Genomic DNA, 21,058 nt, shown 5'->3' with positions numbered 1-21,058 from the left:
CGACAGGCCGTTACTACCGACCAGTCCACCTTCCTTTCTGGGACTAAGGTTTTTAATTTCTGCACGATCTCTCGCTGTTTGTCTACATCACCGAGTTGTATCCAGGTATGTCCGAACAGCTCAAGGTGGTCGACTTTCCGGATTTGCTTCCACACATCAGCTGGCAGACATAACCCGAAAAACAAATTGATATCCGCTAGGGTCATAATCGTTGAACCCAGAGCGGTGGCTAATTCTGTATAGAAGGCTGTGGGGTTCTTTCGCAGATCAGGCAAGGACTTTCGGAAAGTCAGGATGTCTTGCCGATCCCATGGTTGGTAAACCCAGTTGTAAACTACCCTCCCTCTCGCATCTTGGTGGTTAATATCGTCGTGTGTTCCCTGTCCTCGTGGGGGAACCCAATAGGGAGCGGCCTCCTTTATGGGCATCATAGTGTCAATTTTTTCTACTCTGGCTTCGGTCACTGCAGGAGTCGTGGTGTTGGTCTCTGGTTTCAGTTCCGTGAGGTGGCGGAAAACTTCAAGCGTACGCGTGAAGAGGTTCGTCACATCACACTCGTCCCCATCTCTGACATCAACTTTTCTATACAGAGTCGTTAGGTTTTCAGGGCCTTTTCCTTGGTAGCGGTCTTCGTAGGCATTAAGGGTATGGTAACAAAGGCGTACGACAAAGTGTCGCGTGTGGCTATTGGCATATGTATGGTACATATCCGTTATATAATCTTCACTTTCCTTTCGCACCACCAGTGTCTTTACAATCTTATCGATCCCAGCTCGTTCGTCCTTACTTAATCTATTCGATCTCGCGGGGTCTTTCCTCCCCGCTTCGGGATCACCTGAAGTTGCTGCTTGTGCTGCGCTGAGTGCAAGGGATTCGGTCGGCGCAGAGGCCATGAGGACCGAGGCTCCGGCACTACTCTCGCCTGTCGTTGGGGGTTGCGGGTGCTGTGCTAAGGGTTGGGAAGGGGCATATGGAGGGGGCATGTAGATGATCGGGGGACCTAGTAGTAAATCGTCGTTCGTTCGCTGTTTCGAAGGTAGCTCGGGGTAAAGTGTAGAGGGTGTCCTGACGGGACACTGGCCTGATGATTCGGAATCTTGTTTTAGCTTGGTTTCCTCTCTTTCTTTTATTTCTTCCTTTAATTTGTTAGCGGCCAGGTGAGCTGCCTTGCGTAATTCCTTTTCTAACCTGACCTCATTTCTCTTCTTTCGCTGTTCTGTTTCTTTGTGCCACATGCCGAAGCTATCGAGCATAGTGGGTGTTGTCTTATTGTTATAAAGGGCTGTTTCCAGCGCGTTTATTTTGTCGTTATGAAAGGATCCTATTAGTGGCCACTGACTTCCCCGATCCTTTCTCGTGTATTTATGCCACAGCTTACTATAAGCCACGGTGACTAGTCCATATTTAGTAAACATGTCCTTATTAGGGGTGCCCTCCAGTGGAGCCAGATGGTTCACCTCCAATAAGCGGTCCGGGCTGAACCAACTACCAACAAACGGGGCGAAGACAGGCATGACGGGTTACAAAGGGGACAAAAGTCTGCACTACCTATCCTTCACTATCCGCAAAGACTAAACAGAGTATTGCGACCCTGTGCTTATTTGTGAATAGAGAATAACCCAAAGAGAACCAATTCTGAACGATCAATGTTCGGATAAACAATCAATCAAATGAGGGATAAAAATAGGCACGACGGATTACAACGGGGGCAAAAGCCTGCGTTACCTATCCTTCACTATCTGCAAAGACTAAACAGAGTATTGCGACTCTGTGCTTGTTTGCAAATTGAGAATGATCCAAAGAGAACCAATTCCAAAACAGTAAATGCTTGGATAACAATCAATCAAATGGAGAGGGAAGCAGGCACGACGGATTACAACGGGGGCAAAAGCCTGCGTTACCTACCCTTCACTATCTGCAAAGACTAAACAGAGTATTGCGACTCTGTGCTTGTTTGCAGATAGAGAATCTCTCAGAAACAATCAAATGAGTAATACTAGTATTTTCAAACAATCAAACAATCAATTCGCAATTCGTCGTGTTACACGACCGTACCCGGACCGCATGGACAGTTTCTCGTCTTCCGCTTCCAGCGCCTGATTGTCCTCTGTTCTCTGTAATTGCTGTGGCACTCCTGATGGTTCCCAGTCAGGACCGTAGATCACTCGAGAGAGGTCTGCTCGGAACCGGTGAAGTTCGGATGATCGGCTGCCAGACGAGGGTCTATCGGGCAGGAGCTCTTCCCGATCGTTGCAGTCGTTCACTCTGTCGTTGGGACCTCTCCCACTGGATCCACGCGTCGCTGATGGGCCCCACGTTTGGGACGCCAATTGTCGAAAGGTAGGGCCGAATTCGACCAAGAACCCTTCAGTATTTGCCCGGCGTTAGCCGCCTCTCATACCATTCGAGATTACCAAACAAAGAGGCAGGCGCTGGAGACAGAAGGCAGGAAACAGGAGTTTATTCCGACGGAGCAGAACACGTCAAATCAGACAACAGGGTATCTTCTCGAGGTGCTCTAAACGCATCCTTGAGGCCTGGCCTCTTATACACAGGTTTATTGCTTTATTACATAAAACACATTCTTGTTAATACTTTGATGTACGGAAAGGCATCCTCGGAATCTCCGTTCCAAACCCGTTCCCACACATATTTACAGTAAAAGTCCCACCCTGATCTCAGTAGGTGGTGACTATCGCGCAGCTGGATATCCCGCTGGCTCCCGGAATGTGTGCGGCTGATCGGATCTCATGGGGTGGGGGCTTTTATCAGTCATAGATTCTTTGAAGAAGGACAGCTTCCTACTGTAAGGGGCAATAAACTGTGTCCGCAGGGCTAGGTGATGGCCTGGGATCGGGCGGGACAATCGGGCACAGAGGAAGGGGGTTCATCAAAGGATGCGTGATCATTAAAGGGACGGAGGAAGGTGTTAGTCGGGTACGGAATGTGGCTCCGAGGCAGGGCCGCGCTGAAGGGGTGGTTTATGGCCCAAGCATGTGAGAACGTGGGCTGTCAGCGCGCGGGGGATGCTGGCGGGGTCAGAGAGGGAGAGAGAGAGAGAGACGCTGGCTATCGGCAGTGGGCAGAGAGGCCATGGCGTTCAAAATGGCTGCTACTTACGCGCACATTTGAGCTAAAAGGGGACAAGATGGCGCCCATAATGTTTACGTCGCAATCTAGATTTTAACATCTCCACCCAGCTGTCTCCCGTCACCCATTGTCCCTTGTATTACTCCTATCTCTCTCCTCATTTCACCCTTTTCCTTTTGTCCGTACTTCCTCCTGCTGCACCACTTTTACTCTGGTCTATCTCTTTCCTCCACTCTCCCAAGTCTTGATGACTCCTGTTCATATTTAGTGGTAGTGACTCTTTTAGCCAGAAAGACTCTTATTTAATGTTTACTTGCTAAATTGCTCTTCATCCTGTGTAACACCTTATTATAGTTCTTACTCATTAACCTACATGATGTTGAATTTTCGGACTATTGATACTACTAACTAAAAGTATGAAAAGATGACACAGCCCCTTGGCAGCTACAGCAACTGAAGTAACTCAGTTGGTTTGTGTTAGAGGCTGGCTGGGCTCATTACCATAATGTGCATCGGTGGGAAAACATGTCTCACATTAGTACACACAGGCCTGTTCTATGTACATATTCGGAAAGAATGGTGTACAGTGCAGCTTGTTTAATGTTTTGCAGTGAGAGATCCGTGTAGAGTGTTCTACCGAGGGCAAGACTGACGAGAACGCTTGCAATCACTCATAGTTTACTTAATTAACATGGTTTAACCTAAACTGTGCTTCAGTGATGGTTATTGCTTCACACAACACACCCATACTCTCATTTATACTGCACTGTAGACGTGTCACTAAGGGCTAGATGTAGGTAATTTTATTTTACCGATACGAAAATACCGAATTTTACCGATTCGGTATTTTCGAATCGGTAAATGCAATTAGGTAATCAATCGGTAAAATATACAGAATCGTTAAGATTCGGTATTTACCGAATTGGTAATTACCGATTCAGTATTTACCATTCATTCCTATGGGCCTGGAGGCCCATAGGAATGAATGTCAATTACTGAATCGGTAAATACCGATTCGGTAAAATTGGGAAAAAGTCAAGGGTGGCAGGGTGTCACTAGGACACCCTGCTGCACCCCTGATTAGTGCTTGTGTGCACATGTGGCACACATACATGCCCTAAGGGCATGTATGTCTGTCACATGGCACAGGTGTAAATGCACATATTTGCATTTACATAGGAATTCGTTATTTACCACCAACTAATAGTTGGTGGTAAATAACGAATCCTTAAAGCCCAGAAACACTGTTTACAGTGCTTTCTACATCTCATTTACCGATTCGGTAAATACCGAATCGGTAAATGATGATTCGGTAAATAAGGAATCGGTAAAAAAGCCTCCTACATAGGAAAAGTCTATTACGGCCGTTACCGACCGGTAATAGCCTACCTACATCTGGCCCTAAGTGACAGCCTTAGGACCTATAGCTGTGCAAATAAAAGCCACTGTTGTATATCCGTCAGTGTGCCCCGACCACTGCAGCTATTCTTACCCACACCCTGAGACTGCCCCAATGCTGATCTGTACCTGCCATTGTGCACCGGTGGACTGACCTGCCTGAAGGGCACAGAGGCCTTATGTGATGGCAGTGCACACAACATATGCATACATAACACACACAGAACAGGCAACACAAGCTTCACAGACAGAAGTGGAGCAGAAGAGGCAGTGGCGGAGTAAACTTCGTTCCAATACAGTAGAGCTAAATAGCCAGTGGCAGTGATATCTACATTCGCAAACAGAAGAGCCCCATCAAAGGAAACCGCAGCGCAAGCGTCAGTTTCATACATACTGAAAAGCCACTGGCAGTTCAAGTGTCAAGAATACACAGAGATTGTACGTCACAAAAAGGGCAGATACGGCTCTGCTCACCGGGCACCATCGAGCCTCGGGACCCCCTTAATAGTTGCTGTTACGTGATATCAGCGTCTCTTGGCTAGAACACCCTTGCTGGGATCCTGATGCTTTTTTGTTTCACGTTGCATATCCAAAACCAGAGGGCCATACTCAGGCGGCTGCCAAACTTTCTGAACCAGCACAAACACTCAACTGGCCGGGCAGCAGTAAATGTTGTTGTGCAGAGTAGGCCATAAAGCACACTCACGTGCTTAATGGTAGTGACCAATCACTGCGCTAACAAATAAAACACCGTCCAATCTGGGTGAATCACACACTTGCCAGAACATCAATTGGTTGCTGAGTGCTCTTGATCCATGTGTGTATCGGTAGCTTCACGTAAAACAAGCATTTGCAATGCAATAGGTCTCGCATTAGGAAAGTTTGAGTTATTGGTATTGTAAATGATTTTTTTTTAATTCATGTGTTTGTTTTGAAAATAGCGAAACTAATAGCTTTGTCATTTACAATGCCAATACTTCTAACTTTCGCAAATGTGACACCTATAGCATTTGTAATGCAATATGTGTTGTATTTACGTACAAATAACAATGGCTTCTAATTTATTTTAATAATTAATACTTAAAGAAAAGTTATTGGTAATTTATAATGGCAATAGCTTAAACTTTTTCTAAGAACTTTTGTGAAGATAATGTTCAGTGTATTTTATTGTGATGAAAAACCAAGAACAGAAGTGAAATATTAACATCTTTTTTGTGACATTTGTAATAAAGCTTTAAACATTGAGAGAACATATTAGAACCAGTTGTTGTTGAATGGTTGCACAGATTGATGCTGTGGTGGCGCAGAGTTATGTTGTGGTGGCGATGAGTGATGCTGTGGCGTTTAGTGATGCTTTAGTAGTGCATAGTGATGTTGTGGTGCCCCTGAGTGATGCTGCAGTGGTGCTGAGTGATGCTGTGGTGATGCGATAGATAGAGTGAGTGCGATAGATAGAGTGAGGGCGATAGATAGAGGGAGGGCGATAGATAGATAGAGGGAGGGCGATAGAGTGAGTGCGATAGATAGCTAGATAGATAGAGTGAGTGCGATAGATAGATAGATAGAGTGAGAGCGATAGATAGATAGACAGATAGAGTGAGTGCGATAGACAGATAGACAGATAGATAGAGGGATGGCGATAGATAGAGTGAGTGCGATCGATAGACAGAGTGAGGGCGATAGATAGATAGATAGATAGATAGATAGATAGATAGATAGATAGATAGATAGATAGATAGATAGATAGATAGATAGATAGATAGATAGATAGATAGATAGATAGATAGATAGAGTGAGGGCGAAACTACTAAAAACGTACCTATTTGACCTTTAGGCTCTTCCCCCTCCTTTGATCTCTGACCATTTCCTCAGCGCGGGGATACACCGGGAGGCATCACCAGGCGCTTTATAAACCCCTTTATTATTTTTTATTATTATTAGATAGATTGATTGAGATCGATCGATAGATAGAGTGAGGGTGATAGATAGAGTGAGGGCGATAGATAGAGTGAGGGCGATAGATAGATAGAGTGAGGGTGATAAGTAGATAGATAGAGTGAGGGCGATAGATAGATTGATTGAGGGTGATCGATCGATAGATATATAGATAGATAGATAAATAGATAGAATGAGGGTGATAGATAGAGTGAGGGTGATAGATAGAGTGAGGGCGATAGATAGATAGATAGAGTGATAGATAGATAGAGTGAGGGCGATAGATAGATAGAGTGAGGGCGATAGAGTGAGGGCGATGGATAGATAGAGTGAGGTCGATAGATAGATAGATAGATTGATAGATAGATAGATAGATAGATTGATAGATAGATAGATAGATAGATAGATAGATAGATAGATAGATAGATAGATAGATAGATAGATAGATAGATAGATAGATAGATAGATAGAGTGAGGGCGGTAGATAGAGTGAGTGAGGGAAATAGATAGATAGATAGATAGATAGATAGATAGATAGATAGATAGATAGATAGATAGATAGATAGATAGATAGATAGATAGATAGATAGATAGATAGATAGATAGATAGATAGATAGATAGATAGATAGAGCGGCAGAAAATAAGCCCCCACTGACCCCGTAGTTTGCAAGTGAGGGGGTTCAAATTTAGTTATGCCACTGCAGGGAGCAGGATGAGGTGGTGTTTTAAAAGCAGGGGGGCTTGTTTAAAACCATGTTGGCAAACAGGTCAGGGGCTAGCAGGTTAACACAACAAATGCATGGCTAAGGTAGAGCTGCTGACCCTGGAACTGGGTTCAACTCTCGGCGTTGCCTCAATATGGCTTGATCCTGGGCAAATCACTTAATCCCCCCAGTGTAACTGAAAACAAGGTAAAGGAAGTAAAATGAAAGAAAGTGAATTAAACATGTGAATACATAAAACAGGGCTGATATGTATTACTTAGACAAATCTACAATAAGCCTTAGCAGTTTTCATTATTACGTGCACACTATTGCCTCACGAGCTAGCTTAAATTCTTAACAAAGCAAAACTGTAAGTCCGATAAATGTATTAACAAAGCTGCGAAGGTTGAATGTTTAAGACTTAATAAAGCAACCAAAATTGCACCTTGAATACACATTAATCCTTATGAGCGCGTTCACAAGTTAACCACAGTGTTTGTAAAAACTGAACGCACTAATACCTAAACATTAAGAATGCCAGTGGCAACATAATACAGAGCTGTTATGCTATTGTTTGATAGGAGGCCTGATAGAATAATGCGAAGGGCAGAGTGGTGTAGTCTAATAAGAGCGGTGTTAAAAGTGAAACTGCAGCTACGGGGTTGTAGCCTGATAGGAGGTATACTAACAATATAGCAGAGAGAAATGGATTGGAGTTTGATAGTAGATTAGAGGTGACTAGAGCGGAGAGGCACGGGGTGCTACCTTAATAGGAATGATGAGAAGAGTAGAACTGTGAGGCTTACCATTGCAGTTTGATGGCAGAGTTGATGGGGGATAGAGCACACGGCACGGAGCTGTAGTTTTATAAGGAGCATGGCGGTGTAAAGTACAGGGTACAGAGGTGCAGTTTGATGGGGGCACAGCGGAGTAAACTACAGGGTACGGAGGTGAACTTTGATGGGGATATAGCGAGGATAGAGCAGAGGAGCACAGAGTTGTAGTTTCATAGGGGGCCTGACGAGGGTAGAGTGTGAAGCTTGGCATTGCAGTTTGATAAGAGGCATGGCAGAGGTAAAGCGGAGGGGCACGGAGTTGTAGTTTGATGGGGGCACTGGTGGGGGGACAGCTGAAGGTTTTGTAGTGTTTGTTAATAGAAATGAAAAAAAGTAAATTGAACTGGTGAGGTAGCTAAGAGGGTCCTGCTAAGCACCGCAGAGATCAAAGTGTAACGGTATGCCACGGATTTAAATGTCAGACTAATGCTCAACTAATGAAATGAGCTCCACTGATGTAGGTTACAACCTCTGAGATGCCAGAGTTGCTGTTTGCGGCCTGTAAGCTTTTTAGATGCTCATTAGTATATTACTGAACCAAAAAAATCACAGTGTCGAGTAATACAATTAAGGGTCTGCACATGCTTGTGTAAAGTTGTTTTATGCAATTATTGCAAAATGGAGGCTGAATTAAGTAACCTCGTAATCTACAGATTTCTATCATTTAACTAAAGCACAGCTGTCAGGAGTGTGCCTAGAACCGCATGTGCAGCGCTTTAGGACGGCATTCATATCACATTTTGCACCAAGAGTAGATTATCAACATTTACAGCAAACAAAAACAGCAACAACTTGCGGTTCTAAGGCTAAAGGTCAGCTAGCCTCTGTCTAGGTTGGTGTCTGCTGCGCTCCACTCCTCAGGCTGAAACATGTTCCCTCTTTGGTTCAAGCATTTCTCATGCCAATAGTCAGCCACTAAGGGCTGCCAGAGAGAAGCCGGACAGAACCGATCCACTGGCATGCATCAAAAACTGCGGACAAGGAGCTTTCATTTTTCTTTGCCGATTCGAGTTGGATCGGTAACAAAACAAGCGAAGTTTAATTATTTTCCTTACAAAGAGCCACATGAACCTTGCACCGCTTGATTACCCGTTGCCATTTAAAATCACGTAAATCCGTGCTCTGAAAATGGTTCCAGCAACACTTCTCAGGGCTGTATATCCTATCCACACCCACTTCTACTCCTGTAGGAACCTCTTTTTACACCCTCAAAATAAGGCAGTGCAAGGCAGCCCCCCCCCCCGCCTATCCCGAGGATCGAGAGGCGTTGGCTGCCGCAGACACACAAAAAGTCCCAGCCGTTGTATCATACGCTTTACAGCACTGGAAGGGTTGCCTGCGAGAGGAAGTAAATGCTGTGCTATTGGTGACAAGGGTCTGCCTAGGGGCGGTTACCCTGGATGCTGGTCTTTTGAGACTTGCTGCTGCAGCTGATGGTAAAGCTCTGACCAGGAAATGTACAGCCGGCTGAAAGTCACTGCTCCGCACGGCTGTTGCCCGGCAACTTGAAGCCAAGAGGACTCTTACTAGGGTATTGGTGGTACTTAATGACATCATACACAGGGACTCTTGCCATATCAAAGTATGTAGAGAGAACTGCTTGCTGTTCTCGGCAGGAAAGATAATGGTTTAGCGGTGAGAGCTACCGACTCGGGTACTGTGGACCAGTGTTCGAGCCTCGTGGTCTGCTCAATGTATAGAAAATGATGGTAACGGCTTAGAAGCGCGCACAGCACAGAGTCCAGGTATAAGTAATAGAACAATAAATCAAGTTGGTGCTTCAGGAAGAGGTGGGGGACTGGTTACCACAGTCTCCAAGACAAACCAATGGTCCAAACAAATACTGTGATCTTCCGAGCACTCAATCAAATATCAAAGAGTCTTTATATAGTTTTCACTATATTTTTTAATGTCCAGTCTTCCTTCCAATTCAAATCCAATTTTCATCAAATGATTATTCGCAGCCAACGCACGTTTCGTCAAGTCCGTTTAGGACTAATGACTTCCTCAGGGCTGCAACCCAAATACACACAATCAGTCTTGATTTACACTAATCAAAAGTAACAAAACAGAATAATATATACATTTTCCAACATGAAATAGCTATAAATCATTCTAAATAATTCCTCCAACCTTGACTTAGGTCCAATACGTATTTACAAGTATTAACACACTGGTTACATAAAGAAGAGTCAAATATACCAAAAACGTGTTTGCCACATTGTTCAAATGTAAACCATTTACATTACAAAGCATCACAAGCTATAATTCCATATGAGTCATATGAGAAAATATATAGGGTAAAAGGTTATGGTCCCTGATAACACCCTTAGCTTACAGGTTCTCTAATTCGTCATAACAAATCACTTATCTAAAACTCACCTATTTCCAAATAGGTATCCCCACTCTAATTGTCCATGTGTAGTAAACTTGATAGTTGTCAAGTATTGTTCTAATCTTAAAGATTATCTCCACATCTATAAGTAAAGTTAACAAATACTGCTGTCACGTACTAAATACACAATATTAAACAGATCAAGTAATAGCCAGTCCAGGTCTAATATGAGCAGTATAATTATAAGTAGACCGCTAGTAGCACTCACCAGGTCGTAATGAATTTATTGTATTCTAGACTCCAACATCCAAGTAAATTGTAATCCAAAAAATCTGCGGATTAACCAAGTCTCTACCTAAAGTAAAATAACAGCGCTATCAGTACTCTTAGTTTTACATATGGCAACTTAAACAGAGTATCAACACACAACTGTATGTATCTGCTCCATATTTCTCACCTTTCACTTCTATATGCGCGCGTCCCCTTACTGGTAAGTCTTCTAGTCTTTCTTATATTCTTAAATAGTCTGCACACGTGTTCGTGTCTAATAAAATTAAAATAAAAAGATAAACTTGTAAATTTCAAATCTACTCAAGTAAGTTCCTACAAAGTTATATTCATGTCGCGTGCTCACCATCCGTAAGTCCGAAGTGTTCCGACTTTGGCGTTCAGCACGGGTGCCATCTTGGAGTGGCAATTAATAGTAGATCAAGCGGGCGCCATCTTGTAGTATCCAACTTTGATATTTAGCGCGGGTGCCATGTTAGAGTGACAGTTTATAGTAGTGCGTGCGGGCGCCATCTTATAATATGTTAATTTTAATGTACCCGACGGATTCACAATAAAGTCAGTATCCCGTCTTAATTATATATGTTATATCATTGTTTGATCGGTCCTTCTATTGTGTATTCCGTTATTATTAGTAATTCCCAAAATAATTATGATTTTTAAACTACTACCTCTCGTAATTGTTTTTTGCTATGAACACCTAAATTTGATGGACAATAATCAATGATGATTACGGGGGAAAGGTGGTGGTATACCTGAGGACCCCTGTTGCTTGCAGGTTCAAGAGAGTGCTACCAAGGAATAGATACAATAATAACATATATAACATTGAGATAACGATCAATATATTAAGTTTTTACACAACCCATAACATTGCTTGTGATTAGCCCAGTATTTTGGGAATTACTAATAATAACGGAATACACAATAGAAGGACCGATCAAACAATGATATAACATATATAATTAAGACGGGATACTGACTTTATTGTGAATCCGTCGGGTACATTAAAATTAACATATTATAAGATGGCGCCCGCACGCACTACTATAAACTGTCACTCTAAGATGGCACCCGCGCTAAGTTTTTACACAAGCCATAACATTGCTTGTGATTAGCCCAGTATTTTGGGAATTACTAATAATAACGGAATACACAATAGAAGGACCGATCAAACAATGATATAACATATATAATTAAGACGGGATACTGACTTTATTGTGAATCCGTCGGGTTCACATTAAAACTAACATATTATAAGATTGCGCCCGCACGCATTACTATAAACTGTCACTCTAAGATGGCACCCGCGCTAAATATCAAAGTTAGATACTACAAGATGGCGCCCGCTTGATCTACTATTAATTGCCACTCCAAGATGGCACCCGTGCTGAACGCCAAAGTCGGAACACTTCGGACTTACGGATGGTGAGCACGCGACATGAATATAACTTTGTAGGAACTTACTTGAGTAGATTTGAAATTTACAAGTTTATCTTTTTATTTTAATTTTATTAGACACGAACACGTGTGCAGACTATTTAAGAATATAAGAAAGACTAGAAGACTTACCAGTAAGGGGACGCGCGCATATAGAAGTGAAAGGTGAGAAATATGGAGCAGATACATACAGTTGTGTGTTGATACTCTGTTTAAGTTGCCATATGTAAAACTAAGAGTACTGATAGCGCTGTTATTTTACTTTAGGTAGAGACTTGGTTAATCCGCAGATTTTTTGGATTACAATTTACTTGGATGTTGGAGTCTAGAATACAATAAATTCATTACGACCTGGTGAGTGCTACTAGCGGTCTACTTATAATTATACTGCTCATATTAGACCTGGACTGGCTATTACTTGATCTGTTTAATATTGTGTATTTAGTACGTGACAGCAGTATTTGTTAACTTTACTTATAGATGTGGAGATAATCTTTAAGATTAGAACAATACTTGACAACTATCAAGTTTACTACACATGGACAATTAGAGTGGGGATACCTATTTGGAAATAGGTGAGTTTTAGATAAGTGATTTGTTATGACGAATTAGAGAACCTGTAAGCTAAGGGTGTTATCAGGGACCATAACCTTTTACCCTATATATTTTCTCATATGACTCATATGGAATTATAGCTTGTGATGCTTTGTAATGTAAATGGTTTACATTTGAACAATGTGGCAAACAAGTTTTTGGTATATTTGACTCTTCTTTATGTAACCAGTGTGTTAATACTTGTAAATACGTATTGGACCTAAGTCAAGGTTGGAGGAATTATTTAGAATGATTTATAGCTATTTCATGTTGGAAAATGTATATATTATTCTGTTTTGTTACTTTTGATTAGTGTAAATCAAGACTGATTGTGTGTATTTGGGTTGCAGCCCTGAGGAAGTCATTAGTCCTAAACGGACTTGACGAAACGTGCGTTGGCTGCGAATAATCATTTGATGAAAATTGGATTTGAATTGGAAGGAAGACTGGACATTAAAAAATATAGTGAAAACTATATAAAGACTCTTTGATTTTGATTGAGTGCTCGGAAGATCACAGTATTTGTTTGGACCATTGGTTTGTCTTGGAGACTGTGGTAACCAGTCCCCCACCTCTTCCTGAAGCACCAACTTGATTTATTGTTCTATTACTTATACCTGGACTCTGTGCTGTGCGCTCTTCTAAGCCGTTACCATCATTTTCTATATATTGTGGTGTTAGAGCTGCCGCTGAGGTCATACAATGAATAGAGATAAGGAAGCCGAGACGCTGTTTGGGAATTTGGCTGCAGGAGGTACCATCAGGAAAGCTATTGGACCTCCGGCAGGTACTAAGAAAGAAGGTCTTAGAGCCAAATTCGTGAAACTTGAATTATTGAAACGTACTGAGCTAAGTAAATGGTGGGATGCTGCCACTTTAAAACAATATTTGACATTAAATAGGATTCCACGGGGTTTAAGATCACACACAATACCGACCTATGAGGATTTGGAACCAGATCTATATGATATTTGGGAAAAGGAACTAAATAATAGCTCATGTAATCTTATACAGATTCTTATTGATAACGCAGAAAGGAAGATAGCAAAATTACTTGTGGAGATCAGTAAAATTGAAGAAGAGATAAAAGAGATGAACTTGCCAGAACCTACCGTTAAGAATTATCTAGTTCTAGATGAGAAACTAAACACCTTACAGATGGAGATTAAGCAAAGGAAGGCACACAAACTTAAGAGGGACGAGAGAGATTACAATACAGGACGAGTTTATACCTTTGCAAAGAGATTTGACTATCTGGTCAAAAAAGATTCCTCTAACGTAACAAGTGGTGGCACCCCTGTAATGAGTGATACTGATGCATCTTCAGTGATATCCAGTAGTGAGAATGGAGATGCTCCAGAGCTAGTCCCGACTACTGAGAATACAAATTTTTTTGGGGAGGTTCAAAGACTAAGGAAGGGAAATCGGGACTTAGAGATGAGAAATCGAGATATACAAGCAAAAAGACAAGGAGAGGCAGTAGGGGGGGCAGGAGATCCAGGGGCAAGAATCAGGAGCCTGAGATCATGGAAACAATGATAACTAATGATGAGTCCATTGCATGTGACATAGAAGTGATCAATCTATCGTCTTGTGAATTGTCTGATAATATGGTAACTGTCCTTAAAAAAGGTTTAGGTTTTTGTCCAGCAACGAATTTAGATTGGTGTATGATTAAAATAGATCTTTTTTAATTTGTAAGGAATCTGAAAATTAAGAAACATTTTGCAAATGTACCAGTGAAAGACAAACAGTCATCTAATAAAGTTCTTAGTGAAATTACGATACAAGAATTGAAAGATACTCAACTTCTTTTATCACTTACTGAGAGGGAAGATGATCCGGTAACCATGCAGACACTTATTGAGGATCTCGAGATATCAAGATTTCAGAGGGAAGAGAGTGGATTGAGAGTAAAGTCAAAATGGACTCCACAGCTTATACCAGGGAATACCATCGATACATTTTTTAAGATGGTTTGCACAGATATAGATAAGGCAATTGATATGTCAAGATTAGGGGGTACTAGAGTACTTCGTGATAATCTTACATTTGGAGAGAGAGAGGCTCTACATGAGCTTATTAACAACAAAGCAATAACAATACGTACTGCGGATAAGGGTGGAAACATAGTTGTGTTGAATACTACTGATTATAACAATGAGATCCACTCCCAACTCAATGAAATTTTGCATTATGAGAAACTGACTACTAATCCTATCCCAGACCTAATTGTTAGGATTAATGGTGAAATTAAACAATGGTATGACCAAACACTGCTAGACCATGACGAATATCTTTACCTTATGTTAAGTACACCCAGATCACCTTGCCTATACACTCTCCCAAAAGTCCACAAATGCCGGGACAAACCGCCAGGGCGGCCTATTGTCTCCGGCATTGGTGGCCCAACGGAGCGACTATCTGAGTTTATTGATTGCTTCTTGAGACAATATGTGTACAATCTGCCGTCTTTTATTGAAGACACTAAGCATATACTGAATTTACTTGAAGACATTGTATGGGAGGAAGGCATGGTACTAGTTACATTGGATGTGGTATCCCTCTATACCATCATTGATCACGATATGGGTATACGTGCTTTGGACCATTTTCTTAGTGCGAGACCAGCAGAAATGTTTGACCATACTCAAATGATATTACGGATGACTCAATTGGTATTGGAGAATAATGTGTTTTTATTTGATGGCCAGTGGTACAGGCAACGCCTGGGGACTGCGATGGGTTCTAGATTTGCTCCGTCTTTCGCCAACCTGTTCATGGGTTGGTTCGAGGCGGAGCGAATCTGGGGCCCTGAGGGAATTGAATGGACCCCATATATACACTACTGGGGTCGATTCATCGACGATTGCTTGATGATATGGACTGGCACAGTAGAGAAACTTAAAGGTTTCTTTGACTATCTAAATGAAAATACATGTAATCTGAAATTTACTACTTCCTATGACATGCAGAGGATTACCTTCTTGGATGTGGAGTTATATGTGGAGGGGGTCAAGATACAAAGTCGGATGTATCGCAAACCTACAAGTTGCAATTCAATCTTGCATGCTGAGAGCTGTCATCCAAATTATCAGAAAAGAGCTATACCTTATGGTGAACTAATTAGAGCTCGACGCAATTGCTCATCAGATGTAGAGTTTGAGCAGAATATAGTAGATATGTCATCCAGATTTTTTAATCGAGGTTACAGACAGAATGTAGTTACTAAAGCTGTATCAAGAGTAAAGAAAGTGAAAAGAGAGACTACATTGATCAGAGGAAATAAAGGAGGCAGAACAGTGGATCAGAAGGTTAGACTAATAACCAACTATGGGATGGACAGCTCGAAACTATTTACTATTCTGAACAAATACTGGCACCTACTTTGTATAGATGACGATTTAAAACCGTTTATTTACGAAAGACCCAGTGTGACATTTAGAAGAGGAACAACTTTGAAGAACATGTTGAGTCCTAGTTACCCGATCAAACAAAATAAAGCAGATTGGTTGAACAGCTTTAAAGGTTTCTACAAATGTGGAAGATGTATATCATGTAGATGGGCGATGAAGAAGGTGCTGTGTTTTGAATATAACAACTCTGGTAAATACACAATTGGCATGTTTATAAATTGCGACACAACCTATGTGGTATATGTGATTTCATGCAAGTGTGGCAAAATCTATGTAGGGAGTACTAAGAGGAGGCTTAGAGATAGAATTGCTGAACACTTTAGGGCCTTAAAAAATGGAGATACACGATACCCAATTGCGTCACACTTGGTTCAGAACTTTGAGAACAAGGACCAACATGTCTTTTGTTATCATGGGATTGACCACATTAAACCAGACCCACGAGGGGGTAATAGATTGTTAGCTTTGAGGAAGCGTGAGGTACTCTGGTTGATTAGACTCAAAGCGGTTGAGTGTGGCCTTAATGTTGACCATGAGTATGAGTTCTATTTAGGAAACTGATAGTGTAGGGATAACATTAGAGTAAAAACTATAAGTTATTTGGTTGGTGCCATTTGTTCTTTATTCTGTGTATATTAATGTCTCCCAACACTGAAAACTCTATATGATGAGAAAGTACGATGACCCGTATAGTTAGTACATACTGATGTATTGATTTACGGAAGTCAATAACTGATTGGATTATGATTTTTAAACCTACTACCTCTCGTAATTGTTTTTTGCTATGAACACCTAAATTTGATGGACAATAATCAATGATGATTACGGGGGAAAGGTGGTGGTATACCTGAGGACCCCTGTTGCTTGCAGGTTCAAGAGAGTGCTACCAAGGAATAGATACAATAATAACATATATAACATTGAGATAACGATCAATATATTAAGTTTTTACACAATCCATAACATTGCTTGTGATTAGCCCAGTATTTTGGGAATTACTAATAATAACGGAATACACAATAGAAGGACCGATCAAACAATGATATAACATATATAATTAAGACGGGATACTGACTTTATTGTGAATCCGTCGGGTACATTAAAATTAACATATTATAAGATGGCGCCCGCACGCACTACTATAAACTGTCACTCTAAGATGGCACCCGCGCTAAGTTTTTACACAAGCCATAACATTGCTTGTGATTAGCCCAGTATTTTGGGAATTACTAATAATAACGGAATACACAATAGAAGGACCGATCAAACAATGATATAACATATATAATTAAGACGGGATACTGACTTTATTGTGAATCCGTCGGGTTCACATTAAAACTAACATATTATAAGATTGCGCCCGCACGCATTACTATAAACTGTCACTCTAAGATGGCACCCGCGCTAAATATCAAAGTTGGATACTACAAGATGGCGCCCGCTTGATCTACTATTAATTGCCACTCCAAGATGGCACCCGTGCTGAACGCCAAAGTCGGAACACTTCGGACTTACGGATGGTGAGCACGCGACATGAATATAACTTTGTAGGAACTTACTTGAGTAGATTTGAAATTTACAAGTTTATCTTTTTATTTTAATTTTATTAGACACGAACACGTGTGCAGACTATTTAAGAATATAAGAAAGACTAGAAGACTTACCAGTAAGGGGACGCGCGCATATAGAAGTGAAAGGTGAGAAATATGGAGCAGATACATACAGTTGTGTGTTGATACTCTGTTTAAGTTGCCATATGTAAAACTAAGAGTACTGATAGCGCTGTTATTTTACTTTAGGTAGAGACTTGGTTAATCCGCAGATTTTTTGGATTACAATTTACTTGGATGTTGGAGTCTAGAATACAATAAATTCATTACGACCTGGTGAGTGCTACTAGCGGTCTACTTATAATTATACTGCTCATATTAGACCTGGACTGGCTATTACTTGATCTGTTTAATATTGTGTATTTAGTACGTGACAGCAGTATTTGTTAACTTTACTTATAGATGTGGAGATAATCTTTAAGATTAGAACAATACTTGACAACTATCAAGTTTACTACACATGGACAATTAGAGTGGGGATACCTATTTGGAAATAGGTGAGTTTTAGATAAGTGATTTGTTATGACGAATTAGAGAACCTGTAAGCTAAGGGTGTTATCAGGGACCATAACCTTTTACCCTATATATTTTCTCATATGACTCATATGGAATTATAGCTTGTGATGCTTTGTAATGTAAATGGTTTACATTTGAACAATGTGGCAAACACGTTTTTGGTATATTTGACTCTTCTTTATGTAACCAGTGTGTTAATACTTGTAAATACGTATTGGACCTAAGTCAAGGTTAGAGGAATTATTTAGAATGATTTATAGCTATTTCATGTTGGAAAATGTATATATTATTCTGTTTTGTTACTTTTGATTAGTGTAAATCAAGACTGATTGTGTGTATTTGGGTTGCAGCCCTGAGGAAGTCATTAGTCCTAAACGGACTTGACGAAACGTGCGTTGGCTGCGAATAATCATTTGATGAAAATTGGATTTGAATTGGAAGGAAGACTGGACATTAAAAAATATAGTGAAAACTATATAAAGACTCTTTGATATTTGATTGAGTGCTCGGAAGATCACAGTGTCTGCTCAATGTAATTATTAGCAAATACTTTAATTAAATGAACAAGTAAACAGACACAATTACTATTAATAAAAATGAACAAATAAACGGACGCAATTAGCAAATACTTTAAATTAACAGCTTGCCTCCACACTCGGAACATGCTCAAAAGTCGGCAATTACAAAACAAACACAGGCGTGGCAGCGTCAAAAGTCTCCAATTACAAAGGCAGGCTACACTGAAGAACAGATGGCACACCTCAATTAAAAGAAGTGCAAGCAGAGCGAACTAACACTGTAGTTAGGTTCCGCTGTATGGGGACTACACAGAAGTTAGCAAGTGACCAACAGCCAACAGAAAGGGAGTTAACAACAATGGTATCACAAGTAAGCTAATAGAAAGCGGAAAGACAGATTACATTAAGTTTGAGCCAACATACAGATTACTTTAGTCTCGCTGAGACAGCGCACCCAGCGCAAGCGCTGCCTTACACGAGACCTAAAAATTGGGAGCGGATACTATAGAGCACAAAAAGAGGTAATAGATTCAACTTTTATAATAATATGATGTGCGTGACAATATTTTTGCTTGTGGTAATGCGGTATATTGCCCTAAAATGCGTTAGTACAATGTGAGATGTGTGACACTTGGCAGAGCTGCTCTTGAGAAGTGCTGGTGCTCTCCCTCTCAAAATAAACAAGTATTGGCATAGCCAATAGGTCTTGCATTTGGGACCTTATATGCGTTTAGCCATGCAACAGTTGATGTTGCTACACCAAAGATATTGTGATGCATAACTAAATACTTATAAGATCCCAAAAGCAAGACCAATTGGTTATGCCAATGCTTGTTTTTTAAAATCTTTCCAACAGGGATGTCCTACCCCCTGAACAGCCCTTGAGGAAGGTATGCTTGCTTGCTTTGCACGCGTCTTCTCTCAAATTCTGTTGATCGCCACTGACCTATCATGTTATATTTTACTCAATGTAATTGACTAGAGGGTGTCTGCAACTTTTCTGTTCATGTTTGATGGATATGTAACGATTTAATCTGTTATGTGAACAAGCAGAACATTGCCCCCCTCCTCCCTGTAGGGATAGTGAGAGCAATGAAGTGTTGGTCGTAGCCCGTGCTGGCAGGTTGCAGTGCTAGGGCCTAAGGTTCGCCTGCGCCATTTGGGGGTGTTTACCATGCCACTCATGGAAGTGGAAGATTGCCTGCTAAAAAAAGTTTGGCCACCCCAGGTACCACTATCATGTTCTGAAGTCAATGGAGTAAAATTCATTTCGAGCCTCAGTTTCAAGCTGTACATGCTGGATATTTATTGACATCCCCAATTCAGGGCCAATAGCCATGCATCCCTGCTACAGCCCATTCATTTGACATTTCAATTTGCTCTATTCTCCTCTAAAACACATGATATTGTAGTTACACCACCGTGCACACTTTTTCACAGGTGCAGGTCTTGACACACCACCCTGTGTACCAATCCCACAAACACCTACGCTGAATTGCCTACCTGGAGTGACTTTAATTATAATTGGATTACTTCCATCCTGCTCATCATCAGCACCAACCAAATTATTGTGTAATCCTGTCCTGATGATGACCTGGAATTAAAGAGGTCGAAATGCCGTATTATTTGGCGTCTTTGGATCTTAACAAGTTTCCCATTATTTGTTTTCTCATTGACCATGTTTTGTATCCATTAAAACAAAAATTGTGCTTTTTTCACTGGTTTTCGCACTCTACCACGTGTCTCCCTTGCGCCGTTCACCTTCACACAAGCACTTTTGTGTGCACTATTTCCTGGATTACACCTGCATTCAATGTAATAGTGCTGATATAACAAACACAATTTCTAATAAGGATTTCAATACAGACTGCATTTTTCCAATTCTTTTTGTTATTTTCCCATTTTCTGTTCCGTCATATTTGATTTTGCACCTTACCAAATTGCCTTGAACTACTACCTATTGGAATATTATTGTTTGGTACTAGATTCACACATGTCTCAACTGGGTTTATGGGTTTTCTTCTGTAGTTTTTCCTGAAGTTAATGGAGGCACAAACATCAATAACTTACACAGATAACCCTAAAAATGGCTATTCCAAAACTCGTTAACACAAAAGACCGCTAGTACATTCACTAGTGGTCGGGGGGGGGGGAGGGTTCGGAGAGGAAGAAGACCGGAGTATGTCCTCCCTAGGAAATATATTTCACAAAAGATACTCCAATCACACTATGTTATGACAGGTGTTCAGATAGTGTGTATTATAAGGATAGATAAACATCAGTAGTAGTGAAGATTGCGCACTTACCCACTTAGGGTATGAGGGTCATGCTAGTCATGTCCGTGTTGTTAAGGGAAGGAAACTAGTTCTTATTAGTT

At 41.0% G+C, this 21,058-nt stretch overlaps 1 protein-coding gene across 1 annotated transcript in view; it reads left to right on the top strand.

Moving 5' to 3' along the window:
* The window catches only part of LOC144762273 (ATP-binding cassette sub-family C member 10-like), a 993,059-nt gene that overhangs the window by 84,817 nt on the left and 887,184 nt on the right, over positions 1-21,058 (top strand). The gene's annotated exons all lie outside the window — the stretch shown is intronic.

This window comes from Lissotriton helveticus, chromosome 6 (assembly GCF_964261635.1).
Source record: "Lissotriton helveticus chromosome 6, aLisHel1.1, whole genome shotgun sequence".
NCBI classification, from domain to species: Eukaryota; Metazoa; Chordata; class Amphibia; order Caudata; family Salamandridae; genus Lissotriton; species Lissotriton helveticus.
This window is presented reverse-complemented; position numbering and strand designations above follow the sequence as displayed.